This window comes from Lathamus discolor, chromosome 2 (assembly GCF_037157495.1).
Source record: "Lathamus discolor isolate bLatDis1 chromosome 2, bLatDis1.hap1, whole genome shotgun sequence".
Classification (NCBI taxonomy): Eukaryota; Metazoa; Chordata; class Aves; order Psittaciformes; family Psittacidae; genus Lathamus; species Lathamus discolor.
The window spans coordinates 151,142,162-151,158,783 of record NC_088885.1 but is presented as its reverse complement, the minus strand read 5'-3'; the positions used below and the strand labels follow the sequence as shown (position 1 = coordinate 151,158,783).

At 42.5% G+C, this 16,622-nt stretch overlaps 1 protein-coding gene across 2 annotated transcripts in view; it reads left to right on the top strand.

Moving 5' to 3' along the window:
* Positions 1-6,118: 6,118 nt before the first annotated feature.
* The window catches only part of ASAP1 (ArfGAP with SH3 domain, ankyrin repeat and PH domain 1), a 150,582-nt gene continuing 140,078 nt past the window's right edge, over positions 6,119-16,622 (top strand). The window contains exon 1 of one of the 2 annotated variants that reach the window (XM_065668961.1): positions 6,119-6,386. The gene's annotated coding sequence lies outside the window, so the exon portion shown is untranslated. The remainder of the gene's footprint in view (positions 6,387-16,622) is intronic. The other variant, XM_065668959.1, reaches the window with a different exon arrangement.

Below are 16,622 nucleotides of genomic sequence, written 5' to 3'. Positions count from 1 at the left end.
TTTATTTTCCTTGTTGTACACATGTTGCTATTACAGTCATCACCTGCTTCCAAGAGCTGCAACTGGAAGGAGAAATATTTCTTTGTTTTCCTGTGGCCTTTTCTTTTCCAGACCCCACTGAAACTCCCTTCATACAGCTTTTGCATGCAGTCGGTGAAGTTCGCAGCATTTATAACAGTGCTGACCCTCACGTGTCTATGACAAGTCTTACGACTTCCATCATTTTAAATGTTCGGCTCCATGTGATAAGGGATTGACAAGAATTTTAGCACTAATTTTTATGCATGCATCTAGTCTTCATTTGTAAAAAATGTTTAAAATTATTGCTTATGTGACTTCCAAATACTCAGATCATGAGAAGCTTACATTTCTCTTAAAAAAAACATAATTGCTAAACCAATCTGGCGATCATCTGGGAGTTCGTCACAGTGTTATTAATGTCTGCAATTCATCTGCTCTGTTTGTCATTTAAATTTTCTGCCACAAACCAATGACAACACACTGAAAAAGGCATCTTTTCCACCTGCTTTTAGAAAGGAAGATGAGGAAGACTTTGATGGCAAAAGGAGAATAAGACTGGTGTGATGCTCACAGCATGTCCAAGGTGTCCTCCTAGTCCAGCCCTTTCAACACAACTGGTGGCATGAAAATCTATAGACAACAGTGCAGAGATGCTCAGAAATTCAAGTTTCAGCCTTTTCCCCACACAGCAGCATTGCATTGCTGCTGGTGTCTGTAGTGAATAATTCAGCTTACAGCTGTCCCTGAACGTTATCTGGAGTTTCCACGTATCTCTGGCAAATGATGAAGCCAGCAGCTACACTCACACCATGGGGACATCTTTAGGTGACAGTTGTTTTCCTTAGTGCCCTTTACTGATTATATTTCTCTACAGTATATTTTGAGCAGAGCTGGTTAGAAAACTTGTTTGGACATGTCTTTGGTTTCGCCTTTTCACGTGCGACCTCAGAAAGACAAGATTGAGGGAGAAAAAGCGGACTAGGGAAGAACTCCCCTTTTTTGCCATTGCAACAAGGAAGAATGAAAAGGAGAGGATTTTGTTTTCCTATTGAAAAATATAAACACTATAAATCCATAAAAATAGTTGAAAATGAAGTGTGCTCAGCATCCTGCACATTGGTACAGAAGAGTTGCCACCAAGGGTCAAGTGCTCCTTGTCAAAGCAGTTTCTAATGCCTGGACCTTTCTGTATCATCAAGAGGTGCTATTTGCTTAATAAATGTACAAACATGTAGTTAAACCTGTTAGAACACAGCTTCTGCTGTATTTCACTGAATGAACAGTGAGGAAAGTGGCAACGTTTCTTGTGCAATGTCAGAACAAATGGTTTGCTGCTGACTGAACGGAGCTCGGTGCTTTTCCTAAGGCCTCACTGCCAGCAGGCATGCTGATCTCAAAAGTAAACCTCCTTGACTGCACCAGTCAAAAAAGTGACAGGCATCTCCAAGCAAGCATTAACATTAAAAGCCAGTGCACAAAGAGAGATGTTTTGTAATGCAGCAAGAAGTCTCTAAACCAGCTAATTACTTCATTTTTGTGAGGAAAAAACAGTGTTTATAGCTTATGCGAAGTTATGTCAGTGTTTATGAAATCCTTTTGGTTGTTTTTTTCTACTCATTTTCTCTAATGTTCGCTAAGTTTTAGCATATGTTGTAAATCCAGATAGAGCCACAGTGTGAATGGGGAACTTTGTTCAAGTGTTTTGCCGTATTTCTCTGGCATCCAGTTTCTGGTAGCTACTGAGAGGTCTGGGATTGCTGAGCACACAGGGCTGGCCATGCTCTAAAGGGAAAGTAAATTAGTTTCATGTGAATATATTAAGTCATATTTTTCAAGGATGTAAAGCCTCAGGGTGACTGAAGGGTGAAGAATGATAAAATTGGGACCTGCCATTTCTTTTACCAAATGTTTTAACTGTTCTGTTGAAGCCTTCTCCAAATGCAGTAAGCAGGAGGTGAAAACTAAAGAACTGATCTTTGTTTCAAATCTATACTGGGAAAAAAAGTCATCTTAACAATAAGGCTTGTCATTGAACCGCAGAAAATAACAGAGGTTGGGGCTCTGTTAATGATAAGTCCTTCTTGAGCATTTTGTTCACCATCTCAATTATCATTTCATATGCTTTATCCCTCACATGCATAACTAAACCCTTTTAATCTTTAATGAACTAATTTGTCTTAATTCAGTAGCTATAGAGTTCTCCGAGGAAAAAAGTGAGAATTTCATTATCAGCTCTAGGACTACAGAAAAGTACATCCCGGGGAGATGGAGCAAGCGAGCAGAAAGCTCTGCTGCTGTGGATACATCAAGGGTGGATGTAGTGGAGGGGATTTTTCCAATTTAAAATCAAGCATCTTCACATCTGTTCTGAGTGAGGCTTTTCTCCTCAGGTGATGGTGGATTTTTCGCAGCTGCTGTGCCCTTTCAGGAATCTTTATCCAGTGTTCAGCTTTGATAGCCCTGCTGGCCTGGGTTTGAAGTTGTCTCTCTACCCCATTTCTGCTCAAATGTTTCTGTATGGGGTTTTCTTGTCAGCTTTATTATTCTACCTGCTATGCTGTCCTGTTCTCATCTTTTACCAAGACTGATAATGACACCTTTTTGTAAAGCTTTTCAGAAGAAACTTCTCATCAAATGAAAATTGTCACAGGAAGCACAACCTTTTTTCAACTTCTTTTTAACTAGGAAACCAGAAATGTACAACGCTTGTTGTGGGTCTGTATGGAAATCGTTGGAGTTGTTTCATACACTGGCAGTTTTCCACTGAAAGTACCAATGATTTCTTCCCTCTCTTTTGAATTTTTCTAGGAACAAACCCTATTTGCAGCAGGCACTTGCTCTTCTGCTTACAGCCCATTGAAGGTAGCTGGAGGACACTGGCCTTTTTAATTATTGCTTTATCCCCTCTCACCTTGACCTAGCTGTGCCCTGGCAGGGAATGTTTGCCTACCTCTAACTGATTTACAGCAGATGTTAGTAGCAATAAATTATATCCCACTTCCCCAGCTCCTTTTTTGCTACAGCTCCTCGAATGTTTTAAAATGAAAAGTCTCTCAAAGGGCGTTTCTTTTTCAAAATGTGTATTTTGAGGGTTTATGAGTATTTTTTTTTCCAGTTATACTGGAAAGCAGAGGCTGTACTTTATTCTTTTCCTCTATTTTTGCTTTCCTTTTGCTACTGGAAAGAGTGGCACTAAGGTGAAAACACAAGAAAAGGGAAGGTGAAAAGAACCGTGACAACAGAAGAACTTCTATGGAAAAAAGTAAATAACTGAAATAGCTCATTGGCAAAGCACATGGAACAAGAAGGGGAAGAAAAGTCCAACTCTGACATGTTTTAATTTTTTCTTGTTTTTCCACCAGTTCCCTCCTGACATCATCAAACAACCATTTGGTATTTGTTTCATGTAGCACATGCTAGGCAAGGCGAATGACTTCATGCCTGTAAAGCCAAGCCTTTGTTCTACCAGCTATTTGCACAGATGCTGTCAGCAGCACCCTGGCCACGCTCATAGGAACCAACCTCCATCACCAGCCTTATGCATCCTGAAAGCACAGCAAAAGAATGGCTGGGACTGTGAGGATCCAACCTGAAAGAGTGTTCAAGGCCATGTTGGATGTGAATGTGAGCAACCTCATCTAGTGGAATGCATCCCTGCCCATGGCAGGGGGTGGAACTAAATGATATTAAGTGAGTAGTGAGTAGGGAGTAGTGATATTAGGTGATCCTGCCCCTCTGCTCTGCTCTCATGAGACTTCACTTGGAGCATTGTGTGCAGTTCTGGTGTCCTCAGCATAAAAAGGACATGGAACTGCTGGAACAAGTCCAGAGGAGGGCCATGAGGATGATCAGGGGACTGGAGCACCTCCCGTATGAAGACAGGCTGAGGAAGTTGGGGCTGTTCAGCCTGGAGAAGAGAAGGCTGCATGGGGACCTCATAGCAGCCTTCCAGTACCTGAAGGGGGCCTATAGGGATGCTGGGGATGGACTCTTCATTAGGGACTGTAGTGACAGGACAAGGGGTAACGGGTTCAAACTTAAACAGGGGAAGTTTAGATTGGATATAAGGAGGAAATTCTTTCCTGTTAGGGTGGTGAGGCACTGGAATGGGTTGCTCAGGTAAGCTGTGAATGTTCCATCCTTGGTGTTTAAGGCCAGGTTGGACAGAGCCTTGGGTGAGATGGTTTAGTGTGAGGTGTCCAGGGGGGTTGGAACTGGATAATCTTAAGGACCTTTCCAGCCCTAACTATTCTATGATTCTGTGGTTCTGTGGTTCTATGATATAAAGGTATTTTCCAACCCAAACTGTTCTATGATTCTGTGTTTCCTGACTCAGAACTGGGCTGGAGACCAGAGGAGATTTCCTGAGGCAGGGATGCCCCAAAATCCCTGTCTCCCTCCCCATCTCTGCTGCCAGGCTCCCCATGGTGTTGCTTGGCCAACACAACCTGTCTCATTGGACCAGGCATGATTTCCATGCTTGGCCACTTCCAGAGAATGCGCTAAGCAATGTTGGTTTGCCAGAGCTTCTGTCTTTGAAACAATATGCAGAAACACACCTTAAGTAGTAGAAAGTGCTGAAGGAAGCCTTTTCCTATAGTGCTCCTACTTTGTTCCTAGTGGGTACCTTAATGTGATGATATAGGTTAATATTGCATGCGGCATTTACGTGAAAGCTATTTCAGATGAGCTAATTTGCCAATGCCTTAAGCAAAGGCACCAGTTGGTGGATATTACCTCTGTGTCTAATTACTTCCACCAGCAAGTGGCCAAGTGAAATTCAAGCTACTAATTTTCATCATTTTTTTATTACTATGAAGTCCTAGGAGAACCAGAAAATCTAAAGACATAGCATTTTATTTCCAACATGCTTTAGGCAGGACTGTCCTGAAAAGTCAATTTGAAGAGAATAACATTGTTTTTGGAAGCAGGCCCTTGCCTTAGGAGTCAATAACCTCTGAAAAGCAGTGAAGCCTGCAACTGTCCTCTTACAGAACACACTGTGAAGTCCCCATCCTGCACACATGCAAGGGATTGACTGTGTGTGTGCTTGTAGTCTTATGGATTTAAATTGGACAACTCTTAGGTAAACTTCACTGTACTAATTACATCTGTGGGAGCAAGAGGTCAGCTCTATAAAATACTTCTGCTTCTTCTTGCTATTGGAACTAGCTAAGAGTTTACGTGAATAGTTTAACCAAGGTAGATTATACAGAAGAAATCAATTATGAAATGTTAATTGGTGCTTTTAATAATGTGGACTTAAGACACAAAAAGCAATGTTTATATTCCAGAAACAACTAACCAAACAAACTTCATCTTAATCTTTCTAGGGACCACAGAATTTGATCATCAGTTCCTTGGCAAAAGGGTATAAAGGGTGTTTCCAAACTCCCCTGTTCCTTTAAGAAGTCTCCCCCTCTAAATTCTAAGGTGCCCCCCAAATCCTGCTGTACCAGCCCTGGAGTAAATCATCACTGGAACCATGCAAGTGTCCCACAGACAGCTATATACATCTTGTGTTACAGCAAAACAAGAGGGGGAAAACCAAGTAAAACTAATTCAGGACCACCACGTACCCAGGGTTGGTGACACACAGGAGTTCAGGCAGGTAGCCCTGCTGTTGCAGGGCTCTGGGTGCAGTATTATCTCCTTCTCAGAGGAGGAAAATCATATCCTTTTTAACTAAAGCATCACTTTTTATGTAGAAATAAAGGGAGGGAATTATCCCTGCAGGAGCAGCAAGGGAAGGAGTGGGCAGGGTGGAACACAGGCTGCTGCTCAGACGCTGGAGCCCCCCGGGCAGCTTGTGTTTCCAGGCATTGCAGATCTGATTTCAGCCTCAGCCATGGGCAGGCTAAGGGTTAACAGGAGACGCAGCACGTTAACTGTATCTGTGGAGATTATGGCGTGTTTATCCAGTGTTCAGATTTCCTGTCTGAGTGTTTGGATTTCCTGAAATCCCTGCTATCAGCCCAAGTGCTGTCCACTGAGCAAACCCTTTTCTCTCTCCCCCCTTTTTTCTCCCCCTTCTTTTTTTTTTTTAGCTTTGCTCACATGGTAGGTTTTCCTTCCTGCTCTCTTTCCAGTTGTAGTGCCTGTGTCTCCTCACCGGTCAGGACATTTATGGATGCAAATCAACACTGTTAGACTCCAGAACTCTGGGAATCGCCGTCCACTGGATTTCCTTTTTTATTATTCTTATTTTATTTCACTTTGTTTTACCTTTTTGTGGCAAGAAAACCTGAAGAAACATGCTCTTTTCTCAGCTGCCCATGGGAGAATATGTTTTAGTCTGAGATGGAATAATGGCCTTAGGTTTGAGGACCAAGACTGGAATGGGAATTCAGACTGCACGCGTCCTGGTGAGTTGCAGTGTGTTGGGGCTGAGTGTGGTTGTTAATGAGCAGCTCTGAAACAGGAACAAAGGCTGAGCACGTCCATTCAATGTGGCTGCTGAGCAGACTGCAAAAAGCAGATGGGTGACGCTGAAGTTAGAACTTTTTCCAAAGAAAACAACTAAAGTCCACTTTTAATTCCTAAAAGCACACTGTTCTACAGCCCAGATAACTTCTAGGTAAACATTAGTGTAGCAAAATGTATAAGGCCACATTTTGCAAGTCCTTACTCATATAAGTAACTTTTACTCACGTAAGCAACCTCAGTGACTCTAAAAAGAGCTCATGTAATAAAAGACTTGCAGAATGGGGCCCACACTGAACAAACTGCAATGTCTCGATCTCAGCAAAACTCAAAAGAAAAATAAGTTTTGCAAGTACCTTTGCATGTTTCCTTGGCCTTTTATGGTTTATTGTTGATCTAGATTTAAGTTTTAAGAAGAATCTCTGTGCCAACTATTTCTCTTCTTGTCTCTTAAATAACTTTGCAGTAGGAGTGACAACGTATTTCATGCAGCAGTGTTCCGGGAGGCCAGAAAGGGGCTTTCTGTTGGAGGGAAAGTGCTGAGTGCTCTGCTGCTCTGAATAAACTGGAGAGCTGCATCCAGACATGAGGCTCAGCTAAGGTTTTAGATTCATTTTTGGATGCAAGAGTCCATGATGGTATTGTTAGCCTTAGGTGGGTTTAGTTAAACCACGGTCACAAATGCAACAAGTTGACCAGTCTTGAAGTCAGTGACTCAGCATTTGAAACAGAAAAAGTCTTCAGAACTCCTTAAAGCAAATTTCACTGCTGGCACCCATGGAAGTGTTGATGGAGTAAGATGGGGCAGATAAAGCATCATCACTGTTGCAACTTTTGTTCTGTCCCATAGCTGGAGGCTGTGGTTGCACTGAACATTCCTAAACTGCTCCTTGGGGCTGCTCCAGAGATTCAATTCTCTAATTTTAAGGCAAAAAGATTAGTTCAGAAATTGCTTAGTTCTTAGGAAACATCTATAGGAAAACCAGCTTTCTACAGTAATTTTACTTCAGCCCTTATTTTCCTTAGACTATTGCATATGTCCTGAATACTTGTGTTTAATACTGCATGTCAGTCAAGAGACTTTAACATTTAAATTCTTGGGGTTTAGCAGGACAGACTACACTCCTATTTTATACCAGTAAAGGGAAAGATCTGTTTTCCAAATTCTTTGCAGAGCTTCCAAATCTGAAGTTTTAAACTAATGGCCTGGTGTGCAGGCTTTCCACACAAACTTTTGAATGTGATCCTGCTGCTCTTCAAGGTTTTCTTTGGTATCAGTGGAAGGTTTTTCTGAGACCAGCCACACCAAACTCATGATGTCTTCTCTGCCTGCAAGCCTGCAGAGAGCCAACTTTAATTATTAACATAAGGAAATGCTGAAGCTGAAGGCATTTTATACATTGAGATGTCAGTTCTTGCTGTGTATGTAAGTGTTTACTTTCATTGTAGGGGGTTGGCAGGGATAACAAGGGGCCCCTCACCCGAATTAGAGTGGACCACGGTGCCCGACCTTGCATTTAACATGCAATTTGGTGGTCTGTGGTCATGGATGCGACTAATCCAGCTATAACAGAAATGTGCTCTTCTCAAAGCTGGCAGAAGAGATGAAATGTCACCAAGGATCAGTGAACTGCAGAAGATACAGAGTACAAATGAGGACTCAGTGGAAATACAAAGACTTCTCTATGTCTATCTAAATCTCCTGGTTTTAGGAATTATGTTGGCTTTCCAATGAGCAGGATGCTTGCAACTGGGCCGGTTGCGGGGTTTCTTCCCCCTTTTTTGCAGGACAGTCAGAACTTTCTGGTTACAGTCAGGTTGGAAATGCTGTGGGAATAGTTTTTCTGGTGGTATTTTAGTATATCCTCTTCTGCTCACACCCAGACCAGGAAGTGCAGAAGCACAACCTTCAACTCATTGTGTACATGTTTCTTTTTATAAACCTGAATTCCCTTCCCTCCCCCTTTTGCCCCCTCCCCCCCCCCCCCTTTTCTTTTTTGTCCTTATGGCTCTCACATAGGATTAAAGTTCTGCTTGATTTAGACTGGGAATTTTTCATACCTCTTCATATAGCTATACCAAGCACTAAATAGTCCATTAATAAGTGATTATGACATTAGTTTTGAATTATTTAAGTGCAATATTTCCAACTCAGCTAACCATGGACAATAATGTTAATGTGCCAATATCCCCCAGTAGATGTTTCTGCTGGCATTTACTTCTGAACCATCACCAGTGTGAGGTCTAACTGACCACTAAGACCTACCTACCCAGCTGCCCATGAATAAGTTCTGCAAAAGGTCATTTTCCCTGTAACCAGCTGCATCATTAAACTCTTTCAGATTAGACTTCAAGCTTTATTCTCTCCCTCCCTCTTTTTCCCTTTCTGCACCAGTGAGGAGTTTCAACTCATGTGCCCTTACTCCATGTGTCCAACTCATTCACCATCACGACTGTCAGTCCTCCTGCCTTCCTTGCTGTTGTTGGCAAGTATGGATAAACAATTTTGACAGGTATAGAGTCCTGCAGGGCTAACTTCACACAGACAGTGATGTTTCTCTGCTCACATGATAAATGGACCAGAGGAACTGAGCCACTTTCTCTGAAACTGCTCCCCACATCCAAAGCTTTTAGACCCTCCATTTCACACCATTTTCCTCAAAAAGCAAAGAATGTGATTTGGTTTCATACCTAAGTAAAGCAGATCACATTTGGATTGCAACTTTTCCTTCACGACTCTTCGAGCCACCTTGTAGAGTCTTTAATCCACCACTATATAAATGAAAATAAACTTCAGATGAATCTTAAATTTGGCCCCCCAGAGGCAGCGATGCTTTTTGTGTATTCTCCTCTATCTCGGCTGGAATTAACAAAATCCATCTGTCTCTGTGAGTCAGCAGAAAGCTATTCCTCTTTTATAAGAGTTAAGGGACATGGGATAGGGCAATGTCAAAGAGCAGGAGCCTTCCCCCAGCTCAGCATTTGCACGGCAGGCATGGAAAGGAGGTCGTGTTTTCGCTTCCCATTCACGGAACAAGCTAGATTTACACCAGTGAAGGATGTGGCCTGTGCTGTGCATGGCCACGGCTGTCGAACAAGGCTCCTTTCATCAGCAGTAAACCTGAACAAATGCTCAAATGGCACCAACCAGAGCGCACCGCAGTGTGGTGGCTCCTGGCAGCTTGGAAAAGTAAAAAGAAAACACAATTTTCTTCTCATCAAAAGCAAAATGAGGAAGCCTCCCCCCTCCCCTTCCACCCCCACCGCTACCACCCTGGCTCGAGCAAGTTGATCCATAGGTATTTGTGTGGGGGTTTGTTCTCCGCGGTTAACCACATAACAATTTGAAGCATGTGGCTAACTCAAAAGAAACTGCCTTTAAACGTTCGCAGACTGTAATTGTGTTAGGGAGAGCGGAAGCGCTGAACATCCCACAGCAAGGTCCTGTGAAGAGGGAAAAACCCCCTGACTTTAGGAGTTTCTCTTCTTGCCAATGCTCTGAAGCCAGGGCCAGATGTTCCCCACCTCCTGTCTTGTGTCTTTATCTGGTGTGTCAGGGCAAGAAACAAAACAGAGAGAAAAGGGGTGGTGATGAAGGGGAGGGCATTTCAGCACACAGCTTTCACAAATAAAGCTTGAGTAATAATAACAAACAAATTGGAGAAGCTTTACCACGAAGCTGAGCGTGTCTGAGACCACTGGGTGATCCCCAAAGGATGTGGTGGCAGACAGGCAGCATGGGGCTGGAGACCAGGCTCCAGAGGGCCAGCAAGGAGAAACCCTCCTCAGGGTGGTAAAATGCCGCATTCAAGCTCTTCTATCCCCCAAACCTGAATCTGTTGGGCAAGGAGGAAAGGCTGGAGGGAGCCCACGTGCATCTGCGCTTGTGGGAGTAAAGATACCAACGCCGCATGGTGCCACAGCACTTGTTATCACAGAGCCATGGGGCTATACTAATATCCAGTTCTAACGAATTTTGGGCTTAAGGAAACCACTAAAACTGAACATTGCAACATTTCCCCATGGGAGGAGATGCCTGTGAGACATTCTGCAAGTGGTTTGTGACTCCCAAAGGTCATGAGCTTTTAATTTCCATCCATTTCCAGTGTATTCTCAGTCTGTGATTAGGAGAACCTTTCCTTGGCTACAAACAGACATGTTCCTAAGTGTTCATTACACAAATAAAATAGCGCAATTAAACTTCTTCACCCTGCTGCAAGCCTCTTTTGTAACTCAGCAGGTAAAAATACCATATCTGTGCAATCACCAAAATAGCCCCTGTTCTAGGAAAGCCAATGACTTCTGGAGTGTGGTCTGAAGGCTGAAAATTCAGCCTGCTCTGGAGAAAGGGTAAATAAGGCATTACCAAGTCTTCTCTCTCAGTTACAGTGGCTGGAGCTGTGGCCTTGTGGCACAGGGATGGGGTGGGATTGCAGTTAGAAACCAAACTGTGCCCCATGGTCCTGCAGCCACATGCATTTCTCCATATCTATTCTCCATTCTGGGGATTAAAGAAATCAACTTTTAGTCAGTGGCTGAACAACAGCCCTGATATTTCACCTTTCGGCACTAAATTACAATGTGACCGCAGGCAAGTTACTGCAGAAGTGTGGCTTGCTCCCCTTTTCTTGTTCATCTGTGGAGCAACAAGAAGGGAGCATGTACATGGAAAATACAGGCAACTTAAACAGGGGAAGTTTAGATTGGATACAAGGAGGAAATTCTTTCCTGTTAGGGTGGTGAGACACTGGAATTGGTTGCCCAGGGAGGTTGTGAGTGCTCCATCCCTGGTGGTGTTCAAGGCCAGGTTGGATGAAGCCTTGGGTGGGATGGTTTAGTCTGAGGTGTCTCTGCCCATGGCAGGGGGTTGGAACTAGATGATCTTGAGGTCCTTTCCAACCCTAACTATTCTATGATTCTATGTTCGGTGTGCTCCTCAAACAGCTGGGGCAAGAAGAGGGAGATGCCTCCTGCCGAAGCTGGCACGGCTGCATGCCCTTTTTATAGCAGTTGGCCAAAACTGATTTTATTCCGGCCAGAACTGCCAGCCAGAGAGGCAGCAGGACGTTTCAAGGCAGTGGGACAAGCCTTATGGTATCTAGATTCAGCATAACTCCAAGCCCTTAGCATAATAATATGGTTCTGTGTAAGAACATGAAATCATCTGAGCCAACACTTCAGGATCTTGTCTCCAGTAGTGGCTGACATATGTAGGATGTAAGAGTCAAACAGGGAGGACATGTAACAGTATTACCCCAGATTATGGCCTCAACATTCCAGGATCTCATCTGGAGAATTTTCTGAGCCAGATCTCATACCTAGGATGAACTTGTCCTGCAGATATTTGCAATGTAGATTTTCAGGCTTTTTTCTGCTTTAACTAACAGGCATTTTAAGCATCCATTTAAAAAAAAAAAAAAAGCTTATATGGGTACAACAAATTGGTAGACAAAAATGGGCGGACGAATGCACCAAAGGAATTTTGTCCTGAACTTCCAGCTATTCAATCATTACTGATTGTGATGGTCCAATCCTAGTCTTCCATGTGATTTATAGTAGTGCTATAAACTGAATGTTGTGGAAATATTGCAGATTTATTTGTGGGTAAATAAGATCTCTACCAGCATCATAGAACTCTAACATTTATTTTATAGAATTTAGTGTGAAACTATATACCTACTATCCTTCTGCATTAAAATCCAAGCATTTCAGTAGCTGCCCAAATTAATTACTGATGTAATCATTTACCTAATGGTATATTTGTCATTGAATGCTTAAGATAGCATTTTCTGCTGAGGTAGGATACTAGCTTCATCTGTCAGATCAGAGGCAGATTGTAGTTGCATATCCTTTAATAATTATTTCTGCAGGTGTCCTTTTATTCCCGTTCATAATTAGTAGCCGAGTACTTAGCAAAGCTTGTCAGGATCAGAAATTCCTACAATACAGTAGTTATCTATATTCATGAACAGAGAGGAGCTCTACATTGGTAGAATGATTTCTGAAGATATTTTATTAAAACTAATGGGTATCATAATTTTACATCAAATGTAGAGCTTTTAAATTACTATCTACCAGCAGGGTATAATTCTGATCTTACACTTGTCCTAAATTAATATCACAATCTGACTCCAGATTTAATCAGTGGTAAGATAGGTCTTGGCCAGAATCCCAGCTCTCCCGGGTCATTTAAACTTTATCATTTTTATTTTCTCAATGTTCATGATGTTGTGGTTGAGGAGTTACCGTATTCACGTGTTGTCCAGGATGGGGTTAAAAATCTACTTCTGACCCAAGATGATCTACAGTTGGTATTTGTTCTCACTGCTTAGACAGACAAATGGGATTTGGCTCAGTTGAAAGACATTTCCTTACCATTGAGAATATTAAAGGGTGCCTGTAGCAGCAGGAGCAAGGATAATAAGGTGATTGTTAAGTCATGTTTTGCTCTTGTATGCTGGAGCCACACAATAGCCTAGCTGACACCTGGTCGGAATTACAGATATCTCTTGACTGTTGAGATTTATGTTCTTCTTCACAGAGTTCCTAGGAAGCTCAGTAATTATGCAGTCCCCCCTATAGGGTGGGATATATATTATATATATATGCACATGGTGTATCAAAAACTCCTACGCCTTCAAGTACAGAGAACAGCCTGGCTGTAAAGTTCCTCTTCAGCCAGAAACCTCCTTCCCACAAAGGATCATTTCTAGCACTGATTCTGCCCATTTTAAGATAGCTTAATTTACCTAACAGCCAGAAGGCCTAAGCCACTCCTTCTCAAGGCTCAATAGGCTTATGTCCTATGAGTCATATCGACATAAGCAGAAGTCCTCTGATCGCTACAACTTGAGCAAGAGAGTTAGACTTAAAAATAAACTCCTACTATATATTTGCACCATTAGACAGATCAGGCACAGAGGAAACATGACCCCAACCACTGAGACCAGTTTTAGCCTGACTCTAAGGAAAACAAGGAGTCTTAGACAACACTTTTTCATGGTGCTGGATGCTGAAGGACATCTCATCACTGCAGGGAATCTTATTCATGTTGTGATTTACATCCTGGGAGAAAAAAAAGAATTTATATCATGGAAATTTAGATCATTCAAGTGGAGTTTAAGTAACATATATAACATATAACAGGGAGATTTAGGTTGAATATAAGGAAGAAATTCCATATTGTGGGGATGGTGAGGCACTGAAACAGGCTGCTCAAGGAAGTTGTGAATGCCCCATCCCTGACAGTGTTCAAGGCCAGGCTGCATGGGGCTTTGAGAAACCTGGTCTAATGGAAGGTATGCCTATGGCAGAGGGGTTGGAACTGAATGATCTTAAGGTCCTTTCCAACCCAAACCGTTCTATGATTCTATCTTATTTGCAGCCTGGTCTCTGAGTGAGGCTGAGGCAATTGCACTGTGCATGCTTGTGTCCCCCTAAGACTTTGAAGGCCCCTCAACCAAGACAGATGGAGGAACAGAAGTCGCAAGTCCTCCTACACATTTTGTAAAACCAGGAAGAAGGCTGGAAGAAAGCAGCTCTGTAACCTCTATCTCCTCCCCAAGCAAAAAGCCACAACTACGGTGGGGCAATAAGACAATTTCCACAGAAGTGCTGTGCTCACCACAACCTGGGGAAAAGCTTCCATGGGCGTTTGATCTTCAGGCTGCATGTGTGGGGTTTCAGCATTCCCAGTTCCTCTTAGTGTTCATGCAAACCTGTACGTACCAGCGTGGCTTTTGAAGCAATAACAGTTAGGTGAAAGACACCTGTTGTTATTTACTGTAGTACTTAGATTCTCTCTCCTTGGAAGAAATACTTTCTTGCAATATCACAGGCCATTAAACCACCATGTTAATGCAAAAAGCATTTCCTGGGGATAATAACATCCTGACATCAGAACTGCTTTCATAGTACTGCTGGCTGTTACTACAGTGGCAACATTTTGCTTAGACAAGCAATACCAGGCAAGGACCTTGTTTGCTAAAGCTTAAATAAAAGCTTAAATAAAAGCTTAAATCAGCGATTTTCAAAATCTCGTTGCTTAAAATTCAGACTCTTAGCTCATAACAAAGTCCTGGATAAATTATTTCAATTTCATTTTGAAAGTGAGGTCAGTTATTTCAGTCCATTAAATAGGGGTTTGGTAGACATGAGTTCAGCATTTCCTCTTGAGTTTCCCAGTGCAGGACAATGTAACTGAGGCCTGAGCTGCAGAACATTTGGTGTTGTAATTCAAGGCCCTTTCCAAATAGAAATTATCAGCTGGGTCAGACTGTTGAAGACAAATCAATTTGTGTCTCAGAGAAAAACACTGGGTTCTCTCCAGAATGTGAACATAGATGGGAAAGAAACTCAGATCCCCAGAAAGGGCAAGTTAGTGCTTTCACTCCTTAACACCTCCAGCCATCTGCAATGTATATTAGTTTACCAGGTTTAGCAGGAAAGTGGTGATCATGAACACCACAACTGAGCAGTTTCATCCAGCTCCTGCTCCAGATGCAGACTGCGGGGTTTTGCTCTGGTTCCCACAGATAGAACACAATGGAGGAGGAAGGACCACAGTGACCAGGCAGCAAGTGAGTGAACACTGGCAACACCCTCTGGTTTCGACAGTAGTTATCACAAGAAAGTATGTTTCTGCTTTGTCTTTTCCTGTGCATGACAAAAACAAGCAAGATAGTTGTTTCCCAGTAAGGAAATAGGTTCATTCTGGAATGCACTGGGCAGATCAGGTTCTTCTAAGGATGAAAGATACATATGTGAGATTTCAACATTTTTAAGCCCTCCCAGGATATTTGTGCAATATTAATTGTGTCAGCCACTGCACAGTTTTTGCAGCAAACAGTAGACCTGAGGTAAGGAAACCTGGCCTCATTTGTGCTGTTAATGTTGTCTTTCTTAGAAGCAGAAGCTATTTGCAAGATCATAATTTCCCTCACAGACAGTATTGTAATTGGGGAAGAGTTCTCTCAGGAATAATAGTCTTACTTCTGTTCCCATCTGCACAGCATTTTCCTGATCAGGAGATCAAGAGAAAGAGGATCTGAGCAACTGCTTCTCTAATAATGAACAGAGAGCTGTGCAGTAAATCATAATGTGCAATAAAATAGAAAACAAAATTTGGCTGGAGATTAATGACTGGAATGGGACTTACTGAATTAAACTGGATCAGATGTTCCCTGGAAAAAAATCTGAGTTAGATTCACAGCTCTCTATGGTTTTGGTTTTGTTTTTCACAAAGGAAGATTTAACGTGATTGTTTTGCAACTACTAACAATTCCTAGGCCTTGCAGAGTGGTCTTAGGGGCCTGCTGGAGAGGACAAGCACTGGCTGGAGATCCTGGTCTCAGGCAGAAGAACAAATTGAGCATGGAGCCTTCCCACAATGCTACTAACTGCACAGATGTTACAGGAGGCATCACATTTTTACAGGATATGAAGGGCTGATTTCAGTTCCCACCTCCAGAGACACATTCATGATTACAGGTCTGCTACGGAGACAGATACCCTTGAGTTCTTGAAGGCTGTGATCAAAGCCCAGTTGTATCCATCCTGTTCCTTATTAGGTGGCTTAGGTGCCTCCTTCTTGTGTGTCTTCTGTGAACCTACTTGCAAGTGGCCAGCCTTCCAGATGTTGGTTAAAAAGACATATGGGCAGCTGACTCCAGCTTTTGAATTATCCTGGGGACTAAGGCAGCCAAAGGCTTGGTGTTGTTGGCTGTTTGTGCTAGGCTCCCTTTATCTTTACTGATGACACAGTCAATATAGACAGCTGAAATTAGGTTGTAGCTCACCTCATCCTACAGAAGCAGATGTTTCAAACAGAGATACTAAAGTCAATGTCTATAAAGACCAGGTGATTCATAGCCTAAACTGACTCTTCTACTGGTTAAAAGAAAGAGAGCAGGGTGCTGAGCCCAGAGGTGACACCTACCCAAAAATGCTGCGTGCCCTAAGTTCATTACGGCATGGTCTTACTTCTACCTGAACCATACCATAGGCAGCTACAAGACTGTTCTTCTAATTCTACATTCAAGAAGAGGTGCCAGGAGAAAGAAAATAATATTATTTTTCTTTAAAAAAAAAAAAACAAAAAAACCCTTTTAAAATATAACCCAAAATAAGGCATACTCGGCTTGGTGTTCCAGTGCCCGATTTCCCTGGGATTCTGACCT